The sequence below is a fragment of the Bos grunniens genome, chromosome 1 (genome assembly GCF_055505025.1).
Source record: "Bos grunniens cultivar Pamir isolate PY7600 chromosome 1, Bosgru_T2T1.0, whole genome shotgun sequence".
NCBI classification, from domain to species: domain Eukaryota; kingdom Metazoa; phylum Chordata; class Mammalia; order Artiodactyla; family Bovidae; genus Bos; species Bos grunniens.
In genome coordinates this window covers 66,392,402-66,405,127 of record NC_141165.1, presented here as the reverse complement: position 1 = coordinate 66,405,127, position 12,726 = coordinate 66,392,402, and positions in this window count along the sequence as shown.

The window sequence follows — 12,726 nt, the reverse complement described above, 5'->3', positions numbered from 1 at the left end:
TTAGCCAGCTATTGTGATTTGTATATAGCCTATTATGTATTTTGGAGAAGGCAATGGCACCCTACTCCGGTGTTCTTGCCTGGAGAATCCTGGGGACGGCGGAGCCTGGTGGGCTGCCGTCTATGGGGTAGCACAGAGTCGGACACGACTGAAGCGACTTAGCAGCAGCAGCAGCATTATGTATTTTTAGACTTATTTTGCATGTATACCTATGTATCTTATATATGTTGTTGTTCAGTCACTAAGTTGGGTCCAGCACACTGAGACCCCATGGACTGCAGCACACCACGCTTCCCCACGGACAGCAGCATACCTGGAGTTTGTGCAAGCCCATGTCCATCGAGTCAGTGATGCCATCCAATCATCTAATCTTCTGTTGTCCCCTTCTCCTCCTGCCCTCAATCTTTCTCAGCATCAGGGTCTTTTCCAATATGTATCTCGAATATGAAAACATGTGTGTCTATCTTTGTTTCACATTCTCTTTTTCTCTTCTGTGACTTACCTGTTTCTCACTGAGCATTTTTTAAAACGTATTTTCCCTGTTGATGTGTGGGTATGATAATTAATCAATATCTAATGCTTTTCTATATCATATATGTTGTAAATATGTTTTCTGTGTTTTTCACTTCATTTAAAATTTTCTTGTGATGCCTTGCTCTACAGTTTTTTTTGTTTTTTGTTTTGACACCAATGAAAGTATTTTCTTTTTATTGTAAACATGTTTATTTGTTTTTAAAAGAAATGTTTCCAATTCTGAGGCTGTAAAATATTCTTCCATCAGATCAGATTAGTCGCTCAGTCGTGTCCGACTCTTTGGACCCCATGTATCACAGCACGCCAGGCCTCCCTGTCCATCACCAATGCCCGGAGTTCACTCAGACTCATGTCCATTGAGTCAGTGATGCCATCCAGCCATCTCATCCTCTGTCCTCCCCTTCTCCTCTTGCCCCCAATCCCTCCCAGCATCAGAGTCTTTTCCAAGGAGTCAACTCTTCGAATGAGGTGGCCAAAGTACTGGAGTTCCAGCTTTAGCATCATTCCTTTCAAAGAAATCCCAGGGCTGATCTCCTTCAAAATGGACTGGTTGGATCTCCTTGCAGTCTAAGAGACTCTCAAGAGTCTTCTCCAACACCACAGTTCAAAAGCATCAATTCTTCAGCGCTCAGCCTCCTTCACAGTCCAACTCTCATATCCATACATGACCACAGGAAAAACCATAGCCTTGACTAGACTAACCTTTGTTGGCAAAGTAATGTCTCTGCTTTTGAATCTGCTATCTAGGTTGGACATAACTTTCCTTGCAAGGAGTAAGTGTCTTTTAATTTCATGGCTGCAGTCACCATCTGCAGTGATTTTGGAGCCCAGAAAAATAAAGTCTGACACTGTTTCCACTGTTTACCCATCTACTTCCCATGGAGTGATGGGACCGGATGCCATGATCTTTGTTTTCTGAATGTTGAGCTTTAAGCCAACTTTTTCACTCTTCACTTTCACTTTCATCAAGAGGCTTTTGAGTTCCTCTTCACTTTCTGCCATAAGAGTGGTGTCATCTGCATATCTGAGGTTATTGATATTTCTCCCGGCAATCTTGATTCCAGCTTGTGTTTTTTCTAGTCCAGCGTTTCTCATGATGTACTCTGCATATAAGTTACATAAACAGGGTGACAATATACAGCCTTGACATACTCCTTTTCCTATTTGGAACCCAGTCTGTTGTTCCACGTCCAGTTCTAACTGTTGCTTCCTGACCTGCATACACATTTCTCAAGAGGCAGATCAGGTGGTCTGGTATTCCCATCTCTTTCAGGATTTTCCACAGTTTATTGTGATCCACGCAGTCAAAGGCTTTGGCATAGTCAATAAAGCAGAAATAGATGTTTTTCTGAAACTCTCTTGCTTTTTCCATGATCCAGCGGATGTTGGCAATTTGATCTCTGGTTCCTCTACCTTTTCTAAAACCAGCTTGAACGTCAGGAAGTTCACAGTTCACATATTGCTGAAGCCTGGCTTGGAGAATTTTGAGCATTACTTTACTAGCATGTGAGATGAGTGCAATTGTGTGGTAGTTTGAGCATTCTTTGGCATTGCCTTTCTTTGGGATTGGAATGAAAACTGACCTTTTCCAGTCCTGTGGCCACTGCTGAGTTTTCCAAATTTGCTGGCATATTGAGTGCAGCACTTTCACAGCATCATCTTTCAGGATTTGGAATAGCTCAACTGGAATTCCATCACCTCCACTAGCTTTGTTCATAGTGATGCTTTCTAAGGCCCACTTGACTTCACATTCCAGGATGTCTGGCTCTAGGTCAGTGATCACACCATCGTGATTATCTGGGTCCTGAAGATCTTTTTTGTACAGTTCTTCTGTGTATTCTTGCCATCTCTTCTTAATATCTTCTGCTTCTGTTAGGTCCATACCATTTCTGTCCTTTATCGAGCCCATCTTTGCATGAAATGTTCCTTTGGTATCTCTGATTTTCTTGAAGAGATCTCTAGTCTTTCCCATTCTGTTGTTTTCCTGTATTTCTTTGCATTGATTGCTGAGGAAGGCTTTCTTATCTCTTCTTGCTATTCTTTGGAACTCTGCATTCAGATGTTTCTATCTTTCCTTTTCTCCTTTGCTTTTCACTTCTCTTCTTTTCACAGCTATTTGTAAGGCCTCCCCAGACAGCCATTTTGCTTTTTTGCATTTCTTTTCCATGGGGATGATCTTGATCCCTGTCTCCTGTACAATGTCATGAACCTCATTCCATAGTTCATCAGGCACTCTATCTATCAGATCTAGTCCCTTAAATCTATTTCTCACTTCCACTGTATAATCATAAGGGATTGGATTTAGGTCATACCTGAATGGTCTAGTGGTTTTCCCTACTTTCTTCAATTTAAGTCTGAATTTGGCAATAAGGAGTTCATGGTCTGAGCCACAGTCAGCTCCTGGTCTTGTTTTTGCTGACTGTATAGAGCTTCTCCATCTCTGGCTGCAAAGAATATAATCAATCTGATTTCAGGGTTGACCATCTGGTGATGTCCATGTATAGAGTCTTCTCTTGTGTTGCTGGAAGAGGGTGTTTGTTATGACCAGTGCATTTTCTTGGCAAAACTCTATTAGTCTTTGCCCTACTTCATTCCGTATTCCAAGGCCAAATTTGCCTGTAAACACCAAGAAACTCCAGGTGTTTCTTGATTTCCTCCTTTTGCATTCCAGTCCCCGATAATGAAAAGGACATCTTTTTTGGGTGTTAGTTCTAAAGGTCTGTAGGTTTGAAAGTTTTATTTGAAACATTTAAATCTTTCATCCATCTGGAATTTATTTTTTTATGGGGTGTGATAAAACAGTCCAATTTTATTTTTCTATATGCATAGTTAATTATTACAACACTATTTATTGAATAGATAATTTTCATTACTTCCTATTCTATTTCCTTTTCTTACGTACTTTCTCTTCTCCTCTTCTCTCAAGTTCATACCATTCCTCTACCTTCCCTTTTCAGCCTTTCACCTTATCTGTCTTTTGCTTCTTTCCTATTTCTTTTTCCTCCTTTCCATCTTTTTGTCTTCTTCCTTTTCTTTTTCATAATAATAATATTATGTTACTAGTGGATGTACCAAGTTAAAATACCAAATAAAATAATAAGTGTAAATAAATAAGCTATAATAATAGGCAAACCAATAATTATTCCCTCCAAAGTTCAATAAAGGTATCCATTGTTGATTTATTTTTTATTCAGTAGATTTTTATTAAGCAGCTATTAGGTTGAAGGCACTAGGGATTCCAAAGTGAACAAAAAAGAGATCTTCAGCCTAAAGATGTTTAAAGAAGCACATGCAAAGATCAAAACCTCTTTATTAAGATAGGTACAGTTTTTAGAAGCAGTTAACTTGTCACCTCCAATGCATTTTCAAGAGTTACAGATGAATAAATGTTATATAAATATATATACTTGTTAAAATATATATAAATATTTATATGTGGTATACAATATTTTGCTATATAATAAATACATAACATAAATATGTGAAATTATCATAAATATAAATATTCATAAATATAAAGAAATAAATATATATATATTACTATACAGATATACTTCTATCTAGGAGTATGTGAACTGTGAACTTCCAGATGTTCAAGCAAGATTTAGAAAAGGCAGAAAAACCAAATTGCCAACATCCATTGGATCATTGAAAAAGCAAGAGAGTTCTAGATAAACTTCTGCTTTATTGACTACATCAAAGCATTTGACTGTGTCGATCACAACAAACTGTGGAAAATTCTTCAAGAGATGGGAATACCAGACCACCTGACCTGTCTCCTCAGAAATCTGTATGCAGGTCAAGAAGCAATGATTAAAACTGGACATGGAACAACAGACTGGTTCCAAATCAGGAAAGGAGTATGTCAAGGCTGTATATTGTCACCCTGCTTATTTAACATATATGCAGAGTACATCATGAGGAATGCTGGGCTGGATGAAGCACAAGCTGGAATCAAGATTGCCAGGAGAAATAACAATAACCTCAGATATGCAATAACCTCAGATGACACCATCCTTATGGCAGAAAGTGAAGAACTAAAGAGCCTCTTGATGAAATTGAAAGAGGAGAGTGATAATGTTGGCTTAAAACTCAACATTCAGAAAACGAAGATCATGGCATCTGGTCCTATTGCTTCATGGCAAATAGATGGGGAAACAGTGACATTTTGGGCTCCAAAATCACTGCAGATGGTGACTGCAGCCATGAAATTAAAAGACGCTTGCTCCTTGGAAGAAAAGTTATGACCAACCTAGACAGCATACTAAAAAGCAGAGACATTACTTTGCTGACAAAGGTCCATCCAGTCAAAGCTATGGTTTTTCAACTCATCATTTATGGATGTAAGAGTTGGACTATAAAGAAAGCTGAGCACCAAAGAATTGATGCTTTTGAACTGTGGTGTTGGAGAAGATGCTTGAGAGTCTCTGGGACTGCAAGGAGATCCAACCAGTCCATCGTAAAGGAGATCAGTCCTGAGTGTCCATTGGAAGGACTGATGTTGAAGCTGAAACTCCAGTACTTTGGCCACCTAATGTGAAGAGCTGACTCATTTGAAAAGACCCTGATGCTGGGAAAGATTGAAGGCGGGAGAAGAAGGGGATGAAAAGGGTGAGATGGTTGAATGGCATCACCGACTCAATGGACAGGATTTTGAGTAAGCTCCGGGAGTTGGTGATGGACAGGGAGGCCTGGAGTGTTGCAGTCCATAGGGTCGCAAAAAGTCAGACATAACTGAGGGATTGAACTATTTGTAAATATAAATTTTTGTTATAGTCTGGGATGTAGTTAAACTTTTATATTAAAAGAAATAAGACTTTTGTGGCTCCTAGGTGGCCACATAAGTGGTAAAAAATCTGCATGCCAATGCAGGAGACTTGTGTTCACTCCCTGGGTTGGGACGATCCCCTGAAGGAGGAAATGGCAACCCACTCCAGTATTCTTGCATGGGAAATACCATGGACAAAAGAGCCTTGTGGGCTGTAGTCCATGGGTTTGCAAAGAGTCAGACATGGCTAAGGCACACACATACAAATAAGACTTTGACATGCTCTTGCCTGTTTTAAAGACCTAATTTCCCCAATGAAGAATGTAAAAACCAGTCTGAATTCAGGTTCCTAATCTTGTAATAAAGACTGATCACATTATTCTCCCATTGTAGGTGCTAATAGTGTATTGAGTTAATTTTAATCTTATAAAAATTATAATTACTTTGAATGGAAATGTATGTGTCTGACACCAGTTACAATCCACAGCTAAGATATTTCTTCAGAGTGCATGAAGCATCATTATGTATATTAAACAAATAAGCTAGATCTTATTTAAGGGAACTACAGAAATTCAACTTGACTGTATCACTACACTTTGCAGTACTTGGCAGACTCTGACAGCTTTATCTCCCAGTGGCTATAATATACAAAGATCATTTTTTTCTTGCAGAAATATGTTGGTCTGTCTTCCCTGAGGCTGCATCTACCTGTAATAATTTTTGGATATTTTTAAGAGCCAAAAATAGGTTTTGGTGAAACAATCAAAGCATGACTTAATTTGATAAAACAACAAAAGAAGAAAAAAAGGAGCAGGAGATGAACTATTGGCAAAACTAATACAATTATGTAAAGTTTAAAAATAAAAAAAAAAAAAGAGATGAACTACAAGTGGAAAAGATGAAGCATAAGTGGAAAACCTCATCCCATTATTGAAAAGACACCTGAGTTTTGTTCTTTAGAGATTATGTTAGCAGACCACTCAAGAAATTTTAAATTGTAGTAGTTTCCCGCTTAGTCTCCATTTCACTACAGTGATTGCAGTAACCCACAGTTAACCCATGATCCAAAACTACTAACTAGAAAATTTCAGATATTAAAAATGCATGCATTTTAAATTGCCTGCCATTCTGAGTAGCATGAGGGAATCTCACGTTATCCTTCTCCTTTCTGCTCAGGACTAGGATGAAATCATCCCTTTATCCAGAGTATTTAAGTTGTACAGGAGCCTTGCCTTGTTAGTATGTATAGACAAAAACATAGCACATATAGAGTTTGGTACTATCCCTGATTTTAGGTATCCACTGGAACCTTGAAATGAATGACCTGCAGATAAGAGGAGACTATTCAGTTAACATCAGTCAAATTCTGACCCTGGAGATGTTACCTGTACTTTGTAAACCAGTCTGGCTTCTTGGCAAATCTCATGTGATTTTTTTGGTTAAAAAAAAAATAGAGAAAAGATAAATACTTTTGCTAGATCCTTAGTCCTTAAGGCTTGTCAACTTGCTTAATGCTAGCTTAAATTCATTTATATATGTTAATAAATATTTTCAATTGTTTTATATATCAGACTTTAAATTTGGTTTAAATAAATAAGAAATAACTGGTTCAGATCAGTAAGAAATAATCTTTGACCAACCTGTTGTAATTTAAACCAAAAAGAAAAAGCTGCTAATAAGAAAAAAACAGAATTAATTGCAAGAAGTATTGTGATGTTAGTTTGTTTGAAATTAGTATAAGATTTGTAAACTTACTTGAGCAAATTAGAGAAGGTGACTATTGAGCTTTGAAACAAAAGATGATTCATGTTCATCAGAGGTCAATTTGGGATACAGTGGAAACAAAATTAGAAGTAAGCATTTTCACATAGAATTATGTGTTCTGAGCAAAGGTACACAGGTATACATTAGCCCAGGATATAAAAAGACCTGTAAGAATTGTATTATTATTGTTTTAATGGCAAAGCAATAAGGATGCAGGAGTAACCCTACTAAAAGCTATTATGGACAAAACCAGTATCATAATCTCAGGAAAACTTGAGTACCTAAGCAATCAAAAAAACTTCATCTTGAAACTTGAAATGTTTAAATGAGATAACATTATTGGGCTTCCCTGGTGGCTCAGACAGTAAAGCATCTGCCTGCAATGCAGGAGACCTGGGTTCAATTCCTGGGTCGGGAAGGTCCCCCTGGAGAAGGAAATGGCAATCCACTCCAGCACTCTTGCCTGGAAAATCCCATGGATGGAATTAGACACATGCATAAATCAGTCATCATTTAGGAAATAATTGCAGAAGTTCATTTTGAGAAATAGTGAGAATCTAAACATATGCAGTGTAAATGGTTATGGAGGAGATGTTAATAAAGATTGAACTGGCAGTTTTCTATTAGATACAGGGATATGAGGGAATATAGTTAGAGGAGACCCATTCACTAACATAGAGCATATAGTAATTACACAAAGAAGGGTTTGTGAGAGAAAAAGAATTGTGTGTAGGAAAAAACTCGATCTGGAGGGTAGGGTAGCAGATAGTTGGATGATTCTACTAAAATTGGGACTTTAGAAATTTTGATGGACAAAACTGAAAATAAGATTGATGTCAGGAAACATTTAACAGGAGGCATCCTGTGTGCTGTTTTGGATCTATCAGGAATTCTCTGTTCCTTATTAATTTCCTGAATATTCAGGAATTAAGAGGAGAGGCAAGCCTCTCCCAGGGGCTGAGGAATCCAGGCATTTCCTTCGTTAGTTTTTCTATACGGTGATAAGTACCCTGTTCCTTTTTATGAACCATATGGTAAAAGTGATTATTTACAACTCTTTCTCTCTTTAATATGGATTGCCTGTGTTTTGTAAGTCTGGAATTTTAATCTTTATCTTTGCTGAGAATAACTACAGTATATATACCTACTGCTGCTGCTGCTAAGTCGCTTCAGTCGTGTCCGACTCTGTGCGACCCCATAGACGGCAGCCCACCAGACTCCCTTGTCCCTGGGATTCTCCAGGCAAGAACACTGGAGTGGGTTGCCATTTCCTTCTCCAGTGCATAAAAGTGAGAAGTAAAAGTGAAGTCGCTCAGTCCTATCCGACTCAGCGATCCCACGGACTGAAGCCCACCAGGCTCCTCCGTCCATGGGATTTTGAATAAAACACCTTTGCTCCATCAGAGCTTTGGTCCCCGTGTCTTGTTTGCTTGCTCTCTCTCTCTGTAAACCAAGGAATATCAGCCTCTTTCTCTCTCCTTTACTTTCTTATCGGTCGACTCAGGACCACCAAGTTCCGGTAGATTGAGTAACATGTTTGCAAGCATTTGACTAATGTTTCAATCAAATATAAACCAAGCCAACGAACTACCATTATCAAAACATGATAGATTTCTTAACATTAGTATTTGTAATTGGGAAAAAATACTGTGGATGTTATTAATGTAAAGACTCAAAGTTTGCAAGAGTAGTGGTATTATCACAAGAAGGTATTTGCAAAATGTGTATATCTTCATTTATCGAAATGATTAGCAGCACACCATACTTCGAGTGGGACATGACTGAAGCAACTTAGCAGCAGCAGCAGCAGCATACTTCAGTGGATAGTGGTCAGAGCAACTAGACAACATACAAGGTTCACAATTGACCTACACAGCATAGAATTATCTCATAGCCTACACCCATTTTGAATGTCTCCTAGATTTTCAGGTAACTGAAAACCTGGTTTAAAGCATTTTGGCCTAGAATTTTACTCCACATTACAAAAAATAAAATTTATTTTTTAATATAATTTAATGTTTATAGAATTTCAAGAAATGCTTCTAACTTGCAAATAGAGAGAGAAGTATATTTTTGGTTCAAAAGTTTACAAGAATTGTTCATTATTTCATAAAATCATATCAATGTGGTTTTAAAACTGTCTTCATGACTTAGCTGTGGCAGTCTGCATTTGTAGCTATGATTTTCTCAATGATTCTACACATATTTGTACTATATGGCTCATTTGTTATGTTTTCTAGAAATGTTATGTCCTAACATTTGCATGGTGGTGATTTAGTCGCTAAGTTCTGTCTGACTCTTGCGACCCTATGGACTATAAACCTCCAGGCTCCTCAGTCCATGGGATTTCCCAGGCAAGATTACTGGAGTGTGTTGCCATTTCCTCCTCAAGGGAATTGTCCCAACCCAGGGATCAAACCTGGGTCTCCTGAATTGCAGGCAGATTCTTTACCAACTGAGCCATCAGGGAAGCCCAACATTTGCAGGATGAAATATATATTATATAATTATAAATTATTTTCTTTTATTACATCTTTATATTATAGTTTGGTAATTGCAGTTTGTTTTTAAGATTATGTATGTAACATATTTGCTCCATTTTTTTCATGAAAGATAGTAAAGATGGCAAAAAAAAGTGCTAGAAAATCATAGGTTTAAATACATTGGTTAGAAATTACCAATGCAATAATGTGTATGGAACATAAAAATTTAGTAGTTTCTTTCATCCACATTTATCATTCACTATCTATACCTCTGTATAAGGTAGACAGGGTAACCATTATTTTTAATCTCTTTTTCACTAAAAGAGGCTGAACAGAAATAGGCTGAACAGAATCTCAGGACATGTCAGTGATCATACAAAATTAATAAATGGCATTCAGAATCCACGTCTTTTTTGCTTCAACACTGAACTTATACCCCAACTAAGTTGTAGTGAACAGACACTCTTTGATAATAATTTTCTTCTTTTTCTTTATTGCTAGAAGTTTCTTGCATATAAGTTGTTGTCCACTGTTATGTCATTTCAAGCTTTCTTCAGACTCAAATATGGCACAGAACTTTTCATTCCCTATTGTACTTTTATACAAATGTGCATCTTTACTGATAAAGTGGACTTGAATATTGAGGTAATATTCTGAAAGTTTCAAAGCAAGAACAAAACAAACAAAAACTCAACCACAATTTTAGCCTTAATTGTCTAGATGTTTCAAATCAAGGCAATATTTTTCTTTTCAGTCTGGCACTATTTCCTGCCCCGCCCCCCCACCAATCCTGACTTGTTCTGGTAATTGCCACAAACACTTCATTTCATTTTCTTTCTATCTACCTAAGTCTGGATAACTTTCTGCCTACTGCTATCAGCCAATGTTCTGATGGAACAAACCATGATTAGTGGCAGTAAAGGACACACTGATTGCCTCTAATGAATGGACTTTGTGATTGTGGGTTTCCAACTGAACCTTTAAGAGTAAGCCTGTTCAGGCCGAGCCTAAATAGCAGTAGCATTGTGGTAAGATTTTTTCCCTGCTGTTCACTAAAAGCTTTTATCCTGAAAAGACTTCACCTCTTAATGCTAAATAAATGTTGAAACATTTAATGGAAAAATTATAAATTTTTTAGGAAATGTAGAAGAAAACATATTATAAAACCCAAAAGCTTGTCCAGAACTACAAATTTAGTTGAATATCTGATACATTTGGGTTTCTGAAGTTTTTTATTAGAGTAAGTGACAAGAGATTCAGATATATACTTACAGATTTCAGAAATGCATTTAAGCCAATTATTAGTTGCTGGAAAAATTTTTGGCTAATCCTGAATATATTAAATAGATATCTTAAAAAAAAAGTTTGTCTCCGAGTAGGAGGTTAAGAAGCATGTCTAGTTAGCATACTTAAAAGATAAATATTTCAGAAAATATGCATAATAATTGCATTCTCACCAAAATTTATCAACTTTCAAATTTCTCTTTATATTATTTTTCCTTCTAGTTCCCTTTCCTTATCCTTGTTTTCCTTTCTTCTTTCCTCTGTTCCCTCTATCTTTCTTTTCTAGATTTATACTCCACCAAGTTTAGTAACATTTGAAGGCAAGAATCACTATATGCCATATTTTAAAAGAAACAAATAGAAAAGTACCCATGGGAAATAGCTAGTATGGTGAACTCCAAATGAAGATATTGTGGAAGAGCCTTGCCAATTTTTATATTTTTCACTAGGTTATATTTTCATCATTATAATGGATGAAGTATTAATACTTTCTGAAAGCCACACTGATGTTAAACATCTGTTATATTTATAAAATCAAGTGATATTTGGAGCTCTAAGAGGGTAAACTAGGCAGGTGGGTGAGGTCAGATAAGAGATCACAGCCACGGCAAACTTTTGGAGAAAGTTCCAGAGTGATTAGGGTTGGTTTACCATATACTTGACTTGATTTCCATTCTAAATATAAACATTCCAAATGTTTGGATTTTTCAATAATGGAAAATGTTTTATTTGCAATTGCTTATGCTGGGGATATTTTCCTCTGTACTAGCTTTTTAAAATCTGAGTCTCATTTCAGGACCTCTTGGAAGTATTAATAGTAATGCCAACATATAAATACTGAGACAATATCTATCTTGATAACTTCCTTTTAACTGATATTATTCTTTAGCTTCCATTTTAGCAATTTTTTTTACAAAGTCATAATATTCAAAGATATTTGATTATATCAAGTTAAAAACCAAATGATTAACAATGTTGATCATTATTGTTTCCTTGAATCATCATGTTTTCTGAGTATGAGGCTATTCTTGAATGAGAAAATGTTGAGTAGAATTAAAATCTTGACAAGAAGTATATAATGGTTTAACCATGTGTATACATACCAGATAATTTTTGTCTTGATGCATTTATTTAGTCATATGCATATAACTGGTTATATGTTTTGGTTGTTTATTAACATTAAAACATGAAAGTTGATGATTCTTTCTGGTGCAAAGTTAATTTATCAAAAACTATTTTTCTGAAGGCTGTAAAGAGTAGGAAGCTGAGTAGAAATCTTATTAGCATCAATATTCTTGACTATAAAAAAAATCAGAAAGAATTACAGGGTTTATAGGACAATGATGACTCCTCAATTTTGAAATTCTCTATAAATCCTTCACCAAAACAGTACAGATCAGAGTAGTCACTCAGTTGTGTCTGACTCTTTGCAACTCCATGAAATGCAGCACGCCAGGCCTCCCTGTCCATCACCAGCTCCCGGAGTTCACTCAGAATCACGTCGATCAAGTCAGTGATGCCATCCAGCCTTCTCATCCTCTGTCCTCCCCTTCTCCTCCTGTCCCCAATCCTTCCCAGCATCAGAGTCTTTTCCAATGAGTCAACTCTTCACATGAGGTGGCCAAAGTACTGGAGTTTCAGCTTTAGCATCATTCCTTCCAAAGAAATCCCAGGGCTGATCTCCTTCAGAATGGACTCGTTGGATCTCCTTGCAGTCCAAGCGACTCTCAAGAGTCTTCTCCAACACCACAGTTCAAAAGCATCAATTCTTCAGTGCTCAACCTTCTTCACAGTCCAACTCTCACATCCATACATGACCACAGGAAAAACCATAGCCTTGACTAGACTAACCTTTGTTGGCAAAGTAATGTCTCTGCTTTTGAATATGCTATC